We start from the raw sequence: 18836 nt of genomic DNA on the forward strand, positions 1-18836 counted from the left end.
TTGAACTCACAACCTACTGATCTCAGGGCGGACACTCTAACCACTAGGCCACTGACTGTAAAGACCCTCTCCATCAAAGAAGAGGATGTACGCCGGCAGTTCTTGAAGCTGAATACGCGGATGGCCCCCGGGCCGGATGGTGTCTCCCCCTCCACTCTCAGACACTGTGCGGACCAGCTGGCTCCTGTCTTCACTGACATTTTTAACACCTCTCTGGAGCTATGCCGCGTGCCGTCCTGCTTTAAGACCTCTACCATTGTCCCTGTCCCCAAGAAAGCACGGATCACAGGACTAAATGACTACAGGCCGGTCGCGCTGACGTCTGTGGTCATGAAGTCCTTTGAGCGCTTGGTCCTGCCCCACCTCAAGGACATCACTGCCCCCCTCCTGGACCCACTGCAGTTTGCCTACAGAGCCAACAGGTCTGTGGATGATGCAGTGAACCTGGCCCTCCACTTCATCCTGGAGCATCTGGACTCCCCAGGAACCTACGCTAGGATCCTGTTTGTGGACTTCAGCTCTGCCTTCAACACCATCCTCCCTGGACTGCTACGAGACAAGCTCTACCAGCTCAGCGTGCCCGACTCCCTCTGCAGTTGGATTAATGACTTCCTGACAGACCGAAGACAGCACGTACGGCTGAGGAAGATTGTCTCGGACAGTCGAACCACAAACACTGGTACTCCTCAGGGCTGTGTACTCTCCCCCTGGCTCTTCTCCCTGTATACAAACTGCTGCACCGCCAGTCACCAATCCGTAAAACTGCTCAAGTTTGCGGATGACACCACCCTCATCGGGCTCATCTCGAATGGCGATGAGTCCGCCTACAGGAGAGAGGTGGACCGGCTGACGTCCTGGTGCAGCCTCAACAACCTGGAGCTGAACGCCCAGAAAACAGTGGAGATGATCATGGACTTCAGGAAAGTCACAGCCCCACCAGCCACCCTCACCCTGATTGACTCTCCCACCCCCGTCCCCATTGTGGACTCCTTCCGTTTCTTGGGCACCACCATCACCCAGGACCTCAAGTTGGAGCTGACCATCAGCTCCCTCATCAAGAAGGCCCAGCAGAGGATGTACTTCCTGCGGCAGCTGAGGAAACTTAAGGTGCCGACCGAGATGCTGGTGCAGTTTTACTCAGCCATCATAGAGTCCTTCCTGACCTCCTCCATCACAGTGTGGTTCCCCGGCGCCACAGTCCAGGATAAGAATAGACTGCAGCGCATCGTACGTGCTGCGGAGAAGGTGATTGGCTGCAAGCTCTCATCCCTCCAGGACTTGTTCTCCTCCAGGACCAGGAGGCGTGTGGGTCGGATCACAGCTGACTCTTCTCACCCTGGACACACACTATTCTCCCCTCTCCCCTCAGGCAGGAGACTACGCTCATCCAGACCCACACCTCCCGCCACCTGAACAGTTTTTTCCCCTCGGCCATCAGGCAAATGAACAAGAACTCCTAACAGCAGCTCCTTGAATTCCTTAAATCCCTTCTAAGTCTATCTGATAGCTCGGTTACAGCTCTTTTTATACCAAATATGTGTTATATGTCGCACGTTTGCACCAAGAAAAATTCCTAGTTTGTGAACCCATTCTCAAACAATGGCAAGAAATCTATTCTGATTCTGATAATTGTGACATTTTATCTCATAATTGTAACATTTTATCTCATATTTGTAACATTTTATCTCATAATTGTGACATTTTATCTCATAATTGTAACATTTTATCTCATAATTATAAAAAATGTTCTCGTAATTATTATGACATTTTACCTCAAAATTGTGACATTTTATCTAATATTTTTTACATTTTATCTCGTGATTATGACATTTTATATCGTGATTATGACATTTTATCTCAAAATTGTTACATTTTATCTAATATTTTTAAAATTTTATCTTATAATTGTGAAATTTTTTTGTGATTATAACATTTTATCTCCTAATTGTGACATTTATCTCCTAATTGTGACATTTTATCTCCTAATTGTGACATTTTATCTCCTAATTGTGACATTTTATCTCATAATTGTAACATTTTATCTCATAATTATAAAAAAATTTCTCGTAATTATTATGACATTTTACCTCAAAATTGTGACATTTTATCTAATATTTTTTACATTTTATCTAGTGATTATGACATTTTATCTCGTGATTATGACATTTTATATCGTGATTATGACATTTTATCTCAAAATTGTTACATTTTATCTAATATTTTTAAAATCGTATCTTATAATTGTGAATTTTTTTTGTGATTATGACAATTTTATCTCCTAATTGTGACATTTTATCTCCTAATTATTATTTTTTTATATTGATTCAATAAAAAAAAATAAAAATAAAAATATGCAAAAAATAATCATAACAGACATACCTTTTTTTGATAGGACCAAAAAGAGGAGGGCGTCACACACAGTCCACAGCATTTCTCCCCACTACAGAATAAAGACATAAATAAATAATGCACACTCATTGTTTTTGACCCCTGCGCAAACTCACCAGACCAGGAAACCCCGTAATAAGTGCCGCTAGCTTTAAGCTAATCCACACATCATTTAGCATATCAAAGCCCGCTTTTTTACAACAATTTAACAAACAGAAAGTTGGGGAATTTAACCCGCATGCTTAACAGCACGCCACAAGACAGTGTGCATTCTTACAACATACTTTAAGAGCGACCAGCAAAAAGTGTATAAACAACATAAACATGACTTACCTGCTCCGAGTGTCGGCGCTCACGGAAGCTGCTCACACAGGTGCCACCGCCAAATCACTCCCCAGGGAAACATCAAGGTATGTAACGGAAAATAATAGAGTGGAACCTATTTACAGTAAGAGACACTTTAGGGGAAGTTCACAACAAAAAATGATGTGAATAAATGACCAAACATAAAATAAAATAAAATAAAATTTAACTCGGCTACAAAGTTTTCCAGCATGTAGGACATGGATTGTGTTAACTTCACACCTGTTTTGGCTTTCTTTTATTGTGACATTTTATCTCATAATTGTGTTATTTATCTCGTAATTATGACATTTGATCTCAAAATTGTGACATTTTATATAATATTTTTGACATGATACACATTTTAAATATGTTTCTTCATCTGATATGATACACATTTTTAAATGTTTCTTCATCTAATATGATACACATTTTAAATATGTTTCTTCACCTAATATGATACACATTTTAAATATGTTTCTTCACCTAATATGATACACATTTTAAATGTGTTTCTTCATCTAATACGATACACATTTTAAATATGTTTCTTCACCTAATACGATACACATTTTAAATATGTTTCTTCACCTAATATGATACACATTTTAAATGTTTCTTCACCTAATATGATACACATTTTAAATATGTTTCTTCACCTAATATGATACACATTTTAAATATGTTTCTTCACCTAATATGATACACATTTTAAATATGTTTCTTCACCTAATATTATACACATTTTAAATGTGTTTCTTCATCTAATATGATACACATTTTAAATATGTTTCCTCACCTAATATGATACACATTTTTAAATGTTTCTTCTCCTAATATGATACACATTTTAAATATGTTTCTTCACCTAATATGATACACATTTTAAATATGTTTACTCACCTAATATGATACACATTTTAAATATGTTTCTTCACCTAATATGATACACATTTTAAATATGTTTCTTCACCTACTTTGATACACATTTTAAATATGTTTCTTCACCTAATATGATACACATTTTAAATATGTTTCTTCACCAAATATGATACACATTTTAGATGTGTTTCTTCATCTAATATAATACACATTTTAAATGTTTCCTCACCTAATATGATACACATTTTAAATATGTTTCCTCACCTAATATGATACACATTTTAAATATGTTTCTTCACCTAATATGATACACATTTTAAATATGTTTCCTCACCTAATATGATACACATTTTAAATATGTTTCTTCACCTAATATGATACACATTTTAAATATGTTTCTTCACCTAATATGATACACATTTTAAATATGTTTCCTTACCTAATATGATACACATTTTAAATATGTTTCTTCACCTAATATGATACACATTTTAAATATGTTTCTTCACCTAATATGATACACATTATAAATATGTTTCTTCACCTAATTTGATACACATTTTAAATATGTTTCTTCACCTAATATGATACACATTTTAAATATGTTTCCTCACCTAATATGATACACATTTTAAATATGTTTCTTCACCTACTTTGATACACATTTTAAATATGTTTCTTCACCTAATATGATACACATTTTAAATGTTTCCTCACCTAATATGATACACATTTTAAATGTTTCTTCACCTAATATGATACACATTTTAAATATGTTTCTTCACCTAATACGATACACATTTTAAATATGTTTCTTCACCTATGAATGTTCTTTATTCATATAAATGTTGTATATTCCTATTAATGTTCTTTATTCCTGTAAATGTTCTTTATTCCTATAAATGTTCTTTATTCCTATTAAATGTTCTTTATTCCTATAAATGTTCTGTATTCCTATAAATGTTCTTTATTCCTATAAATGTTCTTTATTCTTGGCTAATTATGACATTTTATCTCCTAATTGTAACATTTTATCTCATAATTTTGACTCGTAATTATGACTTTTTATCTCCTAATTATCACAATTATCTCAAAATTGTGACATTTTATCTCATAATTAGGACATTTTATCTCATAATTGTGACATTTCATCTCATAATTTGGACATTTTATCTCATAATTGTGACATTTTATCTCATAATTATGACATTTTATCTCATAATTTTTACATTTGATCTCAAAATGGACTTTTTAACTCAAAATTGTGACATTTTATCTCATAATCATGACATTTTATCTTGTAATTATGACATTTTTTCTCATAAATATGACATTTTTTCTCATAATTGTAAAATGTTATCTCGTAATTGTAACATTTTATCTCATAATTATGACATTTTATCTAATAATTTTGACATTTTATCTCAAAATGGACTTTTTATCTCAAAATTGTGACATTTTATTTTATAATCTTGACATTTTATCTTGTAATTATGACATTTATCTCATAATTGTGACATTTTATCTCATAATTGTAACATTTTATCTCATAATTGTGACATTGTATCTCATAATTGTAACATTTTATTTCGTAATTAAAAAAAAAAATTCTCGTAATTATGACATTTTACCTCAAAATTGTGACATTTTATCTAATATTTTTGAGCTTTTATCTCGTGATTATGACATTTTATCTCGTGATTATGACATTTATCTCAAAATTGTGATATTTTATCTCATAATTGTGACATTTTATCTCATAATTGTGACATTGTATCTCATAATTGTAACATTTTATTTCGTAATTATAAAAACAAATTCTCGTAATTATGACATTTTACCTCAAAATTGTGACATTTTATCTACTATTTTTGAGCTTTTATCTCGTGATTATGACATTTTATCTCAAAATTGTTACATTTTATCTAATATTTTTTACATTTTATCTTATAATTGTGAAATTTTTCTTGTGATTATCACATTTTATCTCCTAATTATGACATTTATCTCAAAATTGTGATATTTTATCTCCTAATTGTGACATTTTATCTCATAATTGTGACATTTTATTTCATAATTGTATCATTTTATCTCGTAATTATAAAAAAATTTCTCGTAATTATGACATTTTATCTCAAAATTATGACATTTTATCTAATATTTTTGACATTTCATATCATAATTGTGACATTTTTCTTGTGATTACAACATTTTATCTCCTAATTATGACATGTATCTCAAAATTATGACATTTTATCTCAAAATTGTGACATTTTATCTCAAAATTGTGACATTTTATCTAATATTTTTTACATTTTATCTAATATTTTTGACATTTTATCTCATAATTGTGACATTTTTCATTTTTGATTATGACATTTTATGTCCTAATTATGACATTTATCTCAAAATTGTGACATTTTCTCTCATAATAGTGACATTTTATCTCGTGATTATGACTTTTTATCTCATAATTGTGACATTTTATCTCCTAATTGTAACATTTTATCTCATAATAGTGACATTTTATCTCATAGTGACATTTTATCTCATAATTGTGACATTTTATCTAATAATTGTAAAATTTTATCTCATAATTGTAACAGTTCATCTCATAATTGTGACATTGTATCTCATAATTGTAACATTTTATTTCGTAATTATAAAAAAAATTCTCGTAATTATGACATTTTACCTCAAAATTGTGACATTTTATCTAATATTTTTTAGCTTTTATCTCGTGATTATGACATTTTATCTCAAAATTGTTACATTTTATCTAATATTTTTGACATTTTATCTTATAATTGTGAAATTTTTCTTGTGATTATCACATTTTATCTCCTAATTATGACATTTATCTCAAAATTGTGATATTTTATCTCCTAATTGTGACATTTTATCTCATAATTGTGACATTTTATCTCATAATTGTGACATTTTATTTCATAATTGTATCATTTTATCTCGTAATTATAAAAAATGTTCTCGTAATTATGACATTTTATCTGAAAATTGTGACATTTTATCTAATATTTTTTACATTTTATCTCGTAATTATGATATTTTATCTCAAAATTATGACATTTTATCTAATATTTTTGACATTTCATATCATAATTGTGACATTTTTCTTGTGATTACAACATTTTATCTCCTAATTATGACATTTATCTCCTAATTATGACATTTCATCTCAAAATTATGACATTTTATCTCAAAATTGTGACATTTTATCTAATATTTTTTACATTTTATCTAATATTTTTGACATTTTATCTCATAATTGTGACATTTTTCATTTTTGATGATGACATTTTATGTCCTAATTATGACATTTATCTCAAAATTGTGACATTTTATCTAATATTTTTGAGCTTTTATCTCGTGATTATGACATTTTATCTCAAAATTGTTACATTTTATCTAATATTTTTGACATTTTATCTTATAATTGTGAAATTTTTCTTGTGATTATCACATTTTATCTCCTAATTATGACATTTATCTCAAAATTGTGATATTTTATCTCCTAATTGTGACATTTTATCTCATAATTGTGACATTTTATTTCATAATTGTATCATTTTATCTCGTAATTATAAAACATTTTCTCGTAATTATGACATTTTATCTCAAAATTGTGACATTTTATCTAATATTTTTTACATTTTATCTCGTAATTATGATATTTTATCTCAAAATTATGACATTTTATCTAATATTTTTGACATTTCATATCATAATTGTGACATTTTTCTTGTGATTACAACATTTTATCTCCTAATTATGACATTTATCTCCTAATTATGACATTTTATCTCAAAATTATGACATTTTATCTCAAAATTGTGACATTTTATCTAATATTTTTGACATTTTATCTAATATTTTTGACATTTTATCTCATAATTGGGACATTTTTCATTTTTGATGACGACATTTTATGTCCTAATTATGACATTTATCTCAAAATTGTGACATTTTATCTCATAATAGTGACATTTTATCTCGTGATTATGACTTTTTATCTCATAATTGTGACATTTTATCTCCTAATTGTAACATTTTATCTCATAATAGTGACATTTTATCTCATAGTGACATCTTATCTCATAATTGTGACATTTTATCTAATAATTGTAAAATTGTATCTCATAATTGTAACAGTTCATCTCATAATTGTGACATTGTATCTCATAATTGTAACATTTTATCTCGTAATTATAAAAAATGGTCTCGTAATTATGACATTTTACCTCAAAATTGTGACATTTTATCTAATATTTTTGGGCTTTTATCTCGTGATTATGACATTTTATCTCAAAATTGTTACATTTTATCTAATATTTTTGACATTTTATCTTATAATTGTGAAATTTTTCTTGTGATTATCACATTTTATCTCCTAATTATGACATTTATCTCAAAATTGTGATATTTTATCTCCTAATTGTGACATTTTATCTCATAATTGTGACATTTTATTTCATAATTGTATCATTTTATCTCGTAATTATAAAAAATGTTCTCGTAATTATGACATTTTATCTCAAAATTGTGACATTTTATCTAATATTTTTTACATTTTATCTCGTAATTATGATATTTTATCTCAAAATTATGACATTTTATCTAATATTTTTGACATTTCATATCATAATTGTGACATTTTTCTTGTGATTACAACATTTTATCTCATAATTATGACATGTATCTCCTAATTATGACATTTTATCTCAAAATTATGACATTTTATCTCAAAATTGTGACATTTTATCTAATATTTTTGACATTTTATCTAATATTTTTGACATTTTATCTCATAATTGTGACATTTTTCATTTTTGATTATGACATTTTATGTCCTAATTATGACATTTATCTCAAAATTGTGACATTTTATCTCATAATAGTGACATTTTATCTCGTGATTATGACTTTTTATCTCATAATTGTGACATTTTATCTCCTAATTGTAACATTTTATCTCATAATAGTGACATTTTATCTCATAGTGACATCTTATCTCATAATTGTGACATTTTATCTAATAATTGTAAAATTTTATCTCATAATTGTAACAGTTCATCTCATAATTGTGACATTGTATCTCATAATTGTAACATTTTATCTCGTAATTATAAAAAATGGTCTCGTAATTATGACATTTTACCTCAAAATTGTGACATTTTATCTAATATTTTTGAGATTTTATCTCGTGATTATGACATTTTATCTCAAAATTGTTACATTTTATCTCAAAATTGTTACATTTTATCTCAAAATTGTTACATTTTATCTAATATTTTCGACATTTTACCTTATAATTGTGACATTTTTCCTGTGATTATGACATTTTATCTCCTAATTATGACATTTATCTCAAAATTGTGACATTTTATCTCATGATTGTGACATTTTATCTCCTAATTGTGACATTTTATCTCTTAACTGTGTTTTTTTTATGTTGATTCAATAAAAAATAAAAAAATATGCAAAAAAAAATCGTAACAGACATACCTTTTTTTGATAGGACCAAAAAGAGGAGGGCGTCACACACAGTCCACAGCATTTCTCTCCACTACAGAAGAAAGAAATAAATAAATAATGCACACACATTGTTTTTGACCCCTGCGCAAATTTACCAGACTAGGAAACCCCGTAATAAGTGCTGCTAGCTTTAAGCTAATCCACACATCATTTAGCATATCAAAGTCTGCTTTTTTACAACAATTTAACAAACAGAAAGTTGGGGAATTTAACCCGCATGCTTAACAGCACAACACAAGCCAGTGTGCATTCTTACAACATACTTTAAAGGCCTACTAAAATGACATTTTTTTATTTAAACGGGGATACCAGATCTATTCTATGTGTCATACTTGATCATTTCACGATATTGCCATATTTTTGCTGAAAGGATTTAGTATAGAACAACGATGATAAAGATCGCAACTTTTGATATCTGATAAAAAAAGGCTTGCCCCTACCGGAAGTAGCGTGACGTAGTCAGTTGAACATATACGCAAAGTTCCCTATTGTTTACAATGATGGCCGCATGAAGTGAGAGGGATTCAGACCGAGAAAGCGACGATTTCCCCATTAATTTGAGCGAGGATGAAAGATTTTTAAATGAGGAAAGTGCAAGTGAAGGACTAGTGGGGAGTGGAAGATGCTGTGAGAGCCGGGGGTGACCTGATATTCAGCTGGGAATGACTACAACAGTAAATAAACACAAGACATATATATACTCTATTAGCCACAACACAACCAGGCTTATATTTGATATGCCACAAATTAATCCCGCATAAAAACACCTAGGTGTTTGTTATGCTAGCTCCTAGCTACTAGCTCGAGCTAGTTATAGCTCGAGCGGGTTATATGGACGGGATCCCGTATATATAACCCGCCAATACAATTCAAACACCTGCACAACACACACACTCACTCAGCCCAAACAACCGTTCACCTAACCCGGGGGTCGGCAACCCGCGGCTCTAGAGCCGCATGCGGCTCTTTAGCGCCGCCCTAGTGGCTCTCTGGAGATTTTTCAAAAATGTATGAAGAATGGAAAAAGATGAGGGGAAAAAAAAATCTATTTTTTTGTTTTAGTATGGTTTCTGTAGGAGGACAAACATGACACAAACCTCCCTAATTGTTATAAATCACACTGTTTGTATTAAACATGCTTCACTGATTCGAGTATTTGGCGAGCGCCGTTTTGTCCTACTAATTTTGGCGGTCCCTGAACTCACCGTATAGTTTGTTTACACGTATAACTTTCTCCGACTTTCTGGGACGTGTTTTATGCCACTTCTTTTTCCGTCTCATTTTGTCCACCACACTTTTAACGTTGTGCATGAGTGCACAAAGGTGAGTTTTGTTGATGTTATTGACTTGTGTGGAGTGCTAATCAGACATACTTGGTCACTGCATGACTGCAAGCTAATCGATGCTAACATGCTATTTAGGCTAGCGATATGTACATATTGCATCATTATGCCTCATTTGTAGCTATATTTGAGGTCATTTAGTTTCCTTTAAGTCCTCTTAAAGGCCTACTGAAAGCCACTACTACCGACCACGCAGTCTGATAGTTTATATATCAATGATGAAATCTTAACATTATAACACATGCCAATACGGCCGGGTTAACTTATAAAGTGACATTTTAAATTTGCCGCTAAACTTCCGGTTCGAAACGCCTCTGAGGATGACGTATGCGCGTGACGTAGACCGGCGAACACGGGTATGCCTTCCACATTGAAGCCAATACGAAAAAGCTCTGTTTTCATTTCATAATTCCACAGTATTCTGGACATCTGTGTTCGTGAATCTGTTGCAATCATGTTCATTGCATTATGGAGAAGGAAGCCGAGCAAGCAAAGAAGAAAGTTGTCGGTGCGAAATGGACGTATTTTTAGAACGTAGTCAGCAACAACAGTACACAGCCGGCGCTTCTTTGTTTACATTCCCGAAAGATGCAGTCAAGATGGAAGAACTCGGATAACAGAGACTCTAACCAGGAGGACTTTTGACTTCGATACACAGACGCCTGTAGAGAACTGGGACAACACAGACTCTTACCAGGATTACTTTGATTTGGATGACAAAGACGCAGACGTGCTACTGTGAGTATGCAGCTTTGGCTTCTAAACATTTGATCGCTTGACCGTATGTGCGCAACTTTTTTTTGCGTATGTACGTAACTTTCTTAAAATATATAAGCTTTATGAACCTTGGGTTAGGTGAACGGTCTTTTGGGCTGAGTGATTGTGTGTGTTGATCAGGTCTTTGAATTGTATTGGCGTGTTCTATGGAGCTAGGAGCTAGCAGAGGAGCTAGGAGCTAGCATAACAAACACGCAGGTGTTTTTATGCAGGATTAATTTGTGGCATATTAAATATAAGCCTGGTTGTGTTGTGGCTAATAGAGTATATATATGTCTTGTGTTTATTTACTGTTGTAGTCATTCCCAGCTGAATATCAGGTCACCCCCGGCTCTCACAGCATCTTCCCTATCTGAATAGCTTCAACTCCCCACTAGTCCTTCACTTGCACTTTACTCATCCACAAATCTTTCATCCTCGCTCAAATTAATGGGGAAATTGTCGCTTTCTCGGTCCGAATCTCTCTCACTTCATGCGGCCATCATTGTAAACAATAGGGAACTTTGCGTATATGTTCAACTGACTACGTCACGCTACTTCCGGTAGGGGCAAGCCTTTTTTTTATCAGATACCAAAAGTTGCAATCTTTATCGTCGTTGTTCTATACTAAATCCTTTCAGCAAAAATATGGCAATATCGCGAAATGATCAAGTATGACACATAGAATAGATCTGCTATCCCCGTTTAAATAAAAAAAATTCATTTCAGTAGGCCTTTAACCAAAGTTACGTACATGACACGCACGTACGGGCAAGCAATCAAATGTTTGGAAGCGCGCGGGTGGGACCTGATATTCAGCTGGGAATGACTACAACAGTAAATAAACACAAGACATATATATACTCTATTAGCCACAACACAACCAGGCTTATATTTAATATGCCACAAATTAATCCCGCATAAAAACACGTAGGTGTTTGTTATGCTAGCTCCTAGCTCCTAGCTACTAGCTCGAGCTAGTTATAGCAAGCGACCAAATGTTTGGAAGCGCAGCTGTGTACTCACGTTATCGCGTCTGTGTATCCAAATCAAAGTCCTCCTGGTAAGAGTCTCTGTTGTCCGAGTTCTTCCATCTTGACTGCATCTTTCGGGAATGTAAACAAAGAAGCGCCGGCTGTGTACGTGTTGTGTTGCTGACTTCCCTCGCAAAATAGACACTTCGCACCGACAACTTTCTTCTTTGCTTGCTCAGCTTCTTTCTCCATAATGCAATGAACATAATTGCAACAGATTCCCCAACACAGATGTCCAGAATACTGTGGAATAATGAGATGAAAACAGAGCTATTTCGTATTGACTTCAATGGTGTCCGAATACTTCCGTTTCAATGATTGACGTCACGCGCATACGTCAACCCTCAGAGGCGTTTCGAACCGGAAGTTTAGCGGGAGATTTAAAATGTCACTTTATAAGTTAACCCGGCCGTATTGGCATGTGTTGCAATGTTAAGATTTCATCATTGATATATAAACTATCAGACTGCGTGGTCGCTAGTAGTGGCTTTCAGCAAAAAGTGTATAAACAACATAAACATGACTTACCTGCTCCGAGTGTCGGCGCTCCCGGAAGTTGCTCACACAGGTGCCACCGCCAAATACCTCCCCGGGGAAACAAGAAGCTGGTCACGCAGGTGCCACCGCCAAATACCTCCCCGGGGAAACAAGAAGCTGCTCACACAGGTGCCACCGCCAAATCACTCCCCAGGGAAACAACAAGGTATGTAACGGAAAATAATAGAGTGGAACCTATTTACAGTAAGAGACACTTTAGGGGAAGTTCACAACAGAAAATGATGTGAATAAATGACCAAACATAAAATAAAATTAAATTAAAATAAATTGAACTCGGCTACAAAGTTTTCCAGCATGTAGGACATGGATTGTGTTAACTTCACACCTAATTTGGCTTTCTTTTATTGTGATATTTTATCTCATAATTGTAACATTTGATCTAATATTTTTGACATTGTATCTCCTAATTGTGTTATTTATCTCGTAATTATGACATTTGATCTCAAAATTGTGACATTTTATATAATATTTTTGACATGATACACATTTTAAATATGTTTCCTCATCTGATATGATACACATTTTAAATATGTTTCCTCACCTATGAATGTTCTTTATTCCTATAAATGTTCTTTATTCCTATGAATGTTCTTTATTCCTGTAAATGTTCTTTATTCTTATAAATGTTCTTTATTCCTGTAAATGTTCTTTATTCTTATAAATGTTCTTTATTCCTGTAAATGTTCTTTATTCCTATAAATGTTCTGTATTCCTATAAATGTTCTTTATTCCTATAAATGTTCTTTATTCCTATAAATGTTCTTTATTCCTATGAATGTTCTTTATTCCTGTAAATGTTCTTTATTCTTATAAATGTTCTTTATTCCTGTAAATGTTCTTTATTCCTATAAATGTTCTGTATTCCTATAAATGTTCTTTATTCCTATAAATGTTCTTTATTCCTATAAATGTTCTTTGTTCTTGTAAATGTTCTTTATTCCTATAAATGTTCTGTATTCCTATAAATGTTCTTTATTCCTATAAATGTTCTGTATTCCTATAAATGTTCTTTATTCCTATGAATGTTCTTTATTCCTATAAATGTTCTTTATTCCTATAAATGTTCTTTATTCCTATGAATGTTCTTTATTCCTATAAATGTTCTTTGTTCCTATAAATGTTCTTTATTCCTATAAATGTTCTTTGTTCCTATAGATGTTCTGTATTCCTATAAATGTTCTTTATTCCTATAAATGTTCTTTATTCCTATAGATGTTCTTTGTTCTTAGAAATGTTCTGTATTCCTATAAATGTTCTTTATTCCTATAGATGTTCTTTATTCCTATAAATGTTCTTTATTCCTATAAATGTTCTTTGTTCTTATAAATGTTCTGTATTCCTATAAATGTTCTTTATTCCTATGAATGTTCTTTATTCCTATAAATGTTCTTTATTCCTATAAATGTTCTTTATTCCTATGAATGTTCTTTATTCCTATAAATGTTCTTTGTTCCTATAAATGTTCTTTATTCCTATAAATGTTCTTTGTTCCTATAGATGTTCTGTATTCCTATAAATGTTCTTTATTCCTATAAATGTTCTTTGTTCTTGTAAATGTTCTTTATTCCTATAAATGTTCTGTATTCCTATGAATGTTCTTTATTCCTATAAATGTTCTTTGTTCCTATAAATGTTCTTTATTCCTATAAATGTTCTGTATTCCTATAAATGTTCTTTATTCCTATAAATGTTCTTTATTCCTATAAATGTTCTTTATTCCTATGAATGTTCTTTATTCCTATAAATGTTCTTTATTCCTATAAATGTTCTTTATTCCTATGAATGTTCTTTATTCCTATAAATGTTCTTTGTTCCTATAAATGTTCTTTATTCCTATAAATGTTCTTTGTTCCTATAGATGTTCTGTATTCCTATAAATGTTCTTTATTCCTATAAATGTTCTTTATTCCTATAGATGTTCTTTGTTCTTAGAAATGTTCTGTATTCCTATAAATGTTCTTTATTCCTATAGATGTTCTTTATTCCTATAAATGTTCTTTATTCCTATAAATGTTCTTTGTTCTTATAAATGTTCTGTATTCCTATAAATGTTCTTTATTCCTATGAATGTTCCGTATTCCTATAAATGTTCTTTATTCCTATAAATGTTCTTTATTCCTATAAATGTTCTTTATTCCTATAAATGTTCTTTGTTCCTATAAATGTTCTTTATTCCTATAAATGTTCTTTATTCCTATAAATGTTCTTTATTCCTATAGATGTTCTTTGTTCTTATAAATGTTCTGTATTCCTATAAATGTTCTTTATTCCTATGAATGTTCTTTATTCCTATAAATGTTCTTTATTCCTATAAATGTTCTTTATTCCTATGAATGTTCTTTATTCCTATAAATGTTCTTTGTTCCTATAAATGTTCTTTATTCCTATAAATGTTCTTTGTTCCTATAGATGTTCTGTATTCCTATAAATGTTCTTTATTCCTATAAATGTTCTTTATTCCTATAGATGTTCTTTGTTCTTAGAAATGTTCTGTATTCCTATAAATGTTCTTTATTCCTATAGATGTTCTTTATTCCTATAAATGTTCTTTATTCCTATAAATGTTCTTTGTTCTTATAAATGTTCTGTATTCCTATAAATGTTCTTTATTCCTATGAATGTTCTGTATTCCTATAAATGTTCTTTATTCCTATAAATGTTCTGTATTCCTATAAATGTTCTTTATTCCTATAAATGTTCTTTATTCCTATAAATGTTCTTTGTTCCTATAAATGTTCTTTATTCCTATAAATGTTCTTTATTCCTATAAATGTTCTTTATTCCTATAGATGTTCTTTGTTCTTATAAATGTTCTGTATTCCTATAAATGTTCTTTATTCCTATGAATGTTCTTTATTCCTATAAATGTTCTTTATTCCTATAAATGTTCTTTATTCCTATGAATGTTCTTTATTCCTATAAATGTTCTTTGTTCCTATAAATGTTCTTTATTCCTATAAATGTTCTTTGTTCCTATAGATGTTCTGTATTCCTATAAATGTTCTTTATTCCTATAAATGTTCTTTATTCCTATAGATGTTCTTTGTTCTTAGAAATGTTCTGTATTCCTATAAATGTTCTTTATTCCTATAGATGTTCTTTATTCCTATAAATGTTCTTTATTCCTATAAATGTTCTTTGTTCTTATAAATGTTCTGTATTCCTATAAATGTTCTTTATTCCTATGAATGTTCTGTATTCCTATAAATGTTCTTTATTCCTATAAATGTTCTGTATTCCTATAAATGTTCTTTATTCCTATAAATGTTCTTTATTCCTATAAATGTTCTTTGTTCCTATAAATGTTCTTTATTCCTATAAATGTTCTTTATTCCTATAAATGTTCTTTATTCCTATAGATGTTCTTTGTTCTTATAAATGTTCTGTATTCCTATAAATGTTCTTTATTCCTATGAATGTTCTGTATTCCTATAAATGTTCTTTATTCCTATAAATGTTCTTTGTTCCTATAAATGTTCTTTATTCCTATAAATGTTCTTTGTTCCTATAAATGTTCTTTATTCCTATAAATGTTCTTTGTTCCTATAAATGTTCTTTATTCCTATAAATGTTCTTTATTCCTATAAATGTTCTTTATTCCTATAAATGTCCTTTGTTCCTATAAATGTTCTGTATTCTTGGCTAATTGTGACATTTTATCTCATAATTTTGACATTTTGTCTCGTAATTATGACTTTTTATCTCCTGATTATCACATTTATTTTAAAATTGTGACATTTTATCTCATAATCTTGACATTTTATCTCGTAATTATGACATTTATTCTCATAATTGTGACATTTTATCTCATAAGTGTAACATTTTATCTCGTGATTATGACTTTTTATCTCAAAATGATGACATTTATCTCAAAATTGTAACATTTCATCTCACAATTGTGACATTTATCTCATCATTTTGACATATAATCTTGTAATTATGACATTTTTTTCTAGTAATTAGGACATTTTACTTCATAATTGTAACATCTTATCTCCTAATCGTGACATTTTATGTCATAGTTTCACATTTTTTCTCACAAATATGACTATATATCTTATAATTGAAACATTTTATTCCATAATTAGGACTTTCTATTGGAGTATTTTGTAGTAACACAATCTATCATTTGATGGCCGAGGGTCAACCTGAACAAGCACATTGTGATCTCTGGCAACAAAGTCAACACAAATGTGACAACAAAGTCAACACAAATGTGACAACAAAGTCAACACAAATGTGACAACAAAGTCAACACAAATGTGACAATAAAGTCAACACAAATGTGACAACAAAGTCAACACAAATGTGACAACAAAGTCAACACAAATGTGACAATAAAGTCAACACAAATCTGACAATAAAGTCAACACAAATGTGACAACAAAGTCAACACAAATGTGACAACAACGTCAACACAAATGTGACAACAAAGTCAACACAAATGTGACAACAAAGTCAACACAAATCTGACAACAAAGTCAACACAAATGTGACAATAAAGTCAACACAAATCTGACAATAAAGTCAACACAAATGTGACAACAAAGTCAACACAAATGTGACAACAACGTCAACACAAATGTGACAACAAAGTCAACACAAATGTGACAATAAAGTCAACACAAATCTGACAATAAAGTCAACACAAATGTGACAACAAAGTCAACACAAATGTGACAACAACGTCAACACAAATGTGACAACAAAGTCAACACAAATCTGACAATAAAGTCAACACAAATCTGACAACAAAGTCAACACAAATGTGACAATAAAGTCAACACAAATGTGACAACAAAGTCAACACAAATGTGACAACAAAGTCAACACAAATGTGACAACAAAGTCAACACAAATCTGACAATAAAGTCAACACAAATGTGACAACAAAGTCAACACAAATGTGACAATAAAGTCAACACAAATGTGACAACAAAGTCAACACAAATGTGACAACAAAGTCAACACAAATGTGACAACAACGTCAACACAAATGTGACAACAAAGTCAACACAAATGTGACAATAAAGTCAACACAAATCTGACAATAAAGTCAACACAAATGTGACAACAAAGTCAACACAAATGTGACAACAACGTCAACACAAATGTGACAACAAAGTCAACACAAATCTGACAATAAAGTCAACACAAATGTGACAACAAAGTCAACACAAATGTGACAATAAAGTCAACACAAATGTGACAACAAAGTCAACACAAATGTGACAACAAAGTCAACACAAATGTGACAATAAAGTCAACACAAATCTGACAATAAAGTCAACACAAATGTGACAACAAAGTCAACACAAAAGTGACAACAAAGTCAACACAAATCTGACAACAAAGTCAACACAAATGTGACAACAAAGTCAACACAAAAGTGACAACAAAGTCAACACAAATGTGACAACAAAGTCAACACAAATCTGACAACAAAGTCAACACAAATGTGACAATAAAGTCAACACAAATCTGACAATAAAGTCAACACAAATGTGACAACAAAGTCAACACAAATGTGACAACAACGTCAACACAAATCTGACAACAAAGTCAACACAAATGTGACAATAAAGTCAACACAAATCTGACAATAAAGTCAACACAAATGTGACAACAAAGTCAACACAAATGTGACAACAACGTCAACACAAATGTGACAACAAAGTCAACACAAATCTGACAATAAAGTCAACACAAATCTGACAACAAAGTCAACACAAATGTGACAATAAAGTCAACACAAATGTGACAACAAAGTCAACACAAATGTGACAACAAAGTCAACACAAATGTGACAACAAAGTCAACACAAATCTGACAATAAAGTCAACACAAATGTGACAACAAAGTCAACACAAATGTGACAATAAAGTCAACACAAATGTGACAACAAAGTCAACACAAATGTGACAACAAAGTCAACACAAATGTGACAACAACGTCAACACAAATGTGACAACAAAGTCAA

At 31.2% G+C, this 18836-nt stretch overlaps 1 long non-coding RNA gene across 1 annotated transcript; it reads right to left on the reverse strand.

Moving 5' to 3' along the window:
- Positions 1–2721: 2721 nt before the first annotated feature.
- Positions 2722–12567, reverse strand: LOC133645162 (uncharacterized). The gene is made up of 3 exons (XR_009824917.1): positions 12291–12567; positions 9136–9196; positions 2722–2827 (listed from the first exon to the last, which is right to left on the reverse strand). It is a non-coding gene; the product is annotated as an uncharacterized LOC133645162 (long non-coding RNA).
- Positions 12568–18836: the final 6269 nt, after the last annotated feature.

This window comes from Entelurus aequoreus, linkage group LG28, assembly GCF_033978785.1.
Source record: "Entelurus aequoreus isolate RoL-2023_Sb linkage group LG28, RoL_Eaeq_v1.1, whole genome shotgun sequence".
Taxonomy (NCBI): Eukaryota; Metazoa; Chordata; class Actinopteri; order Syngnathiformes; family Syngnathidae; genus Entelurus; species Entelurus aequoreus.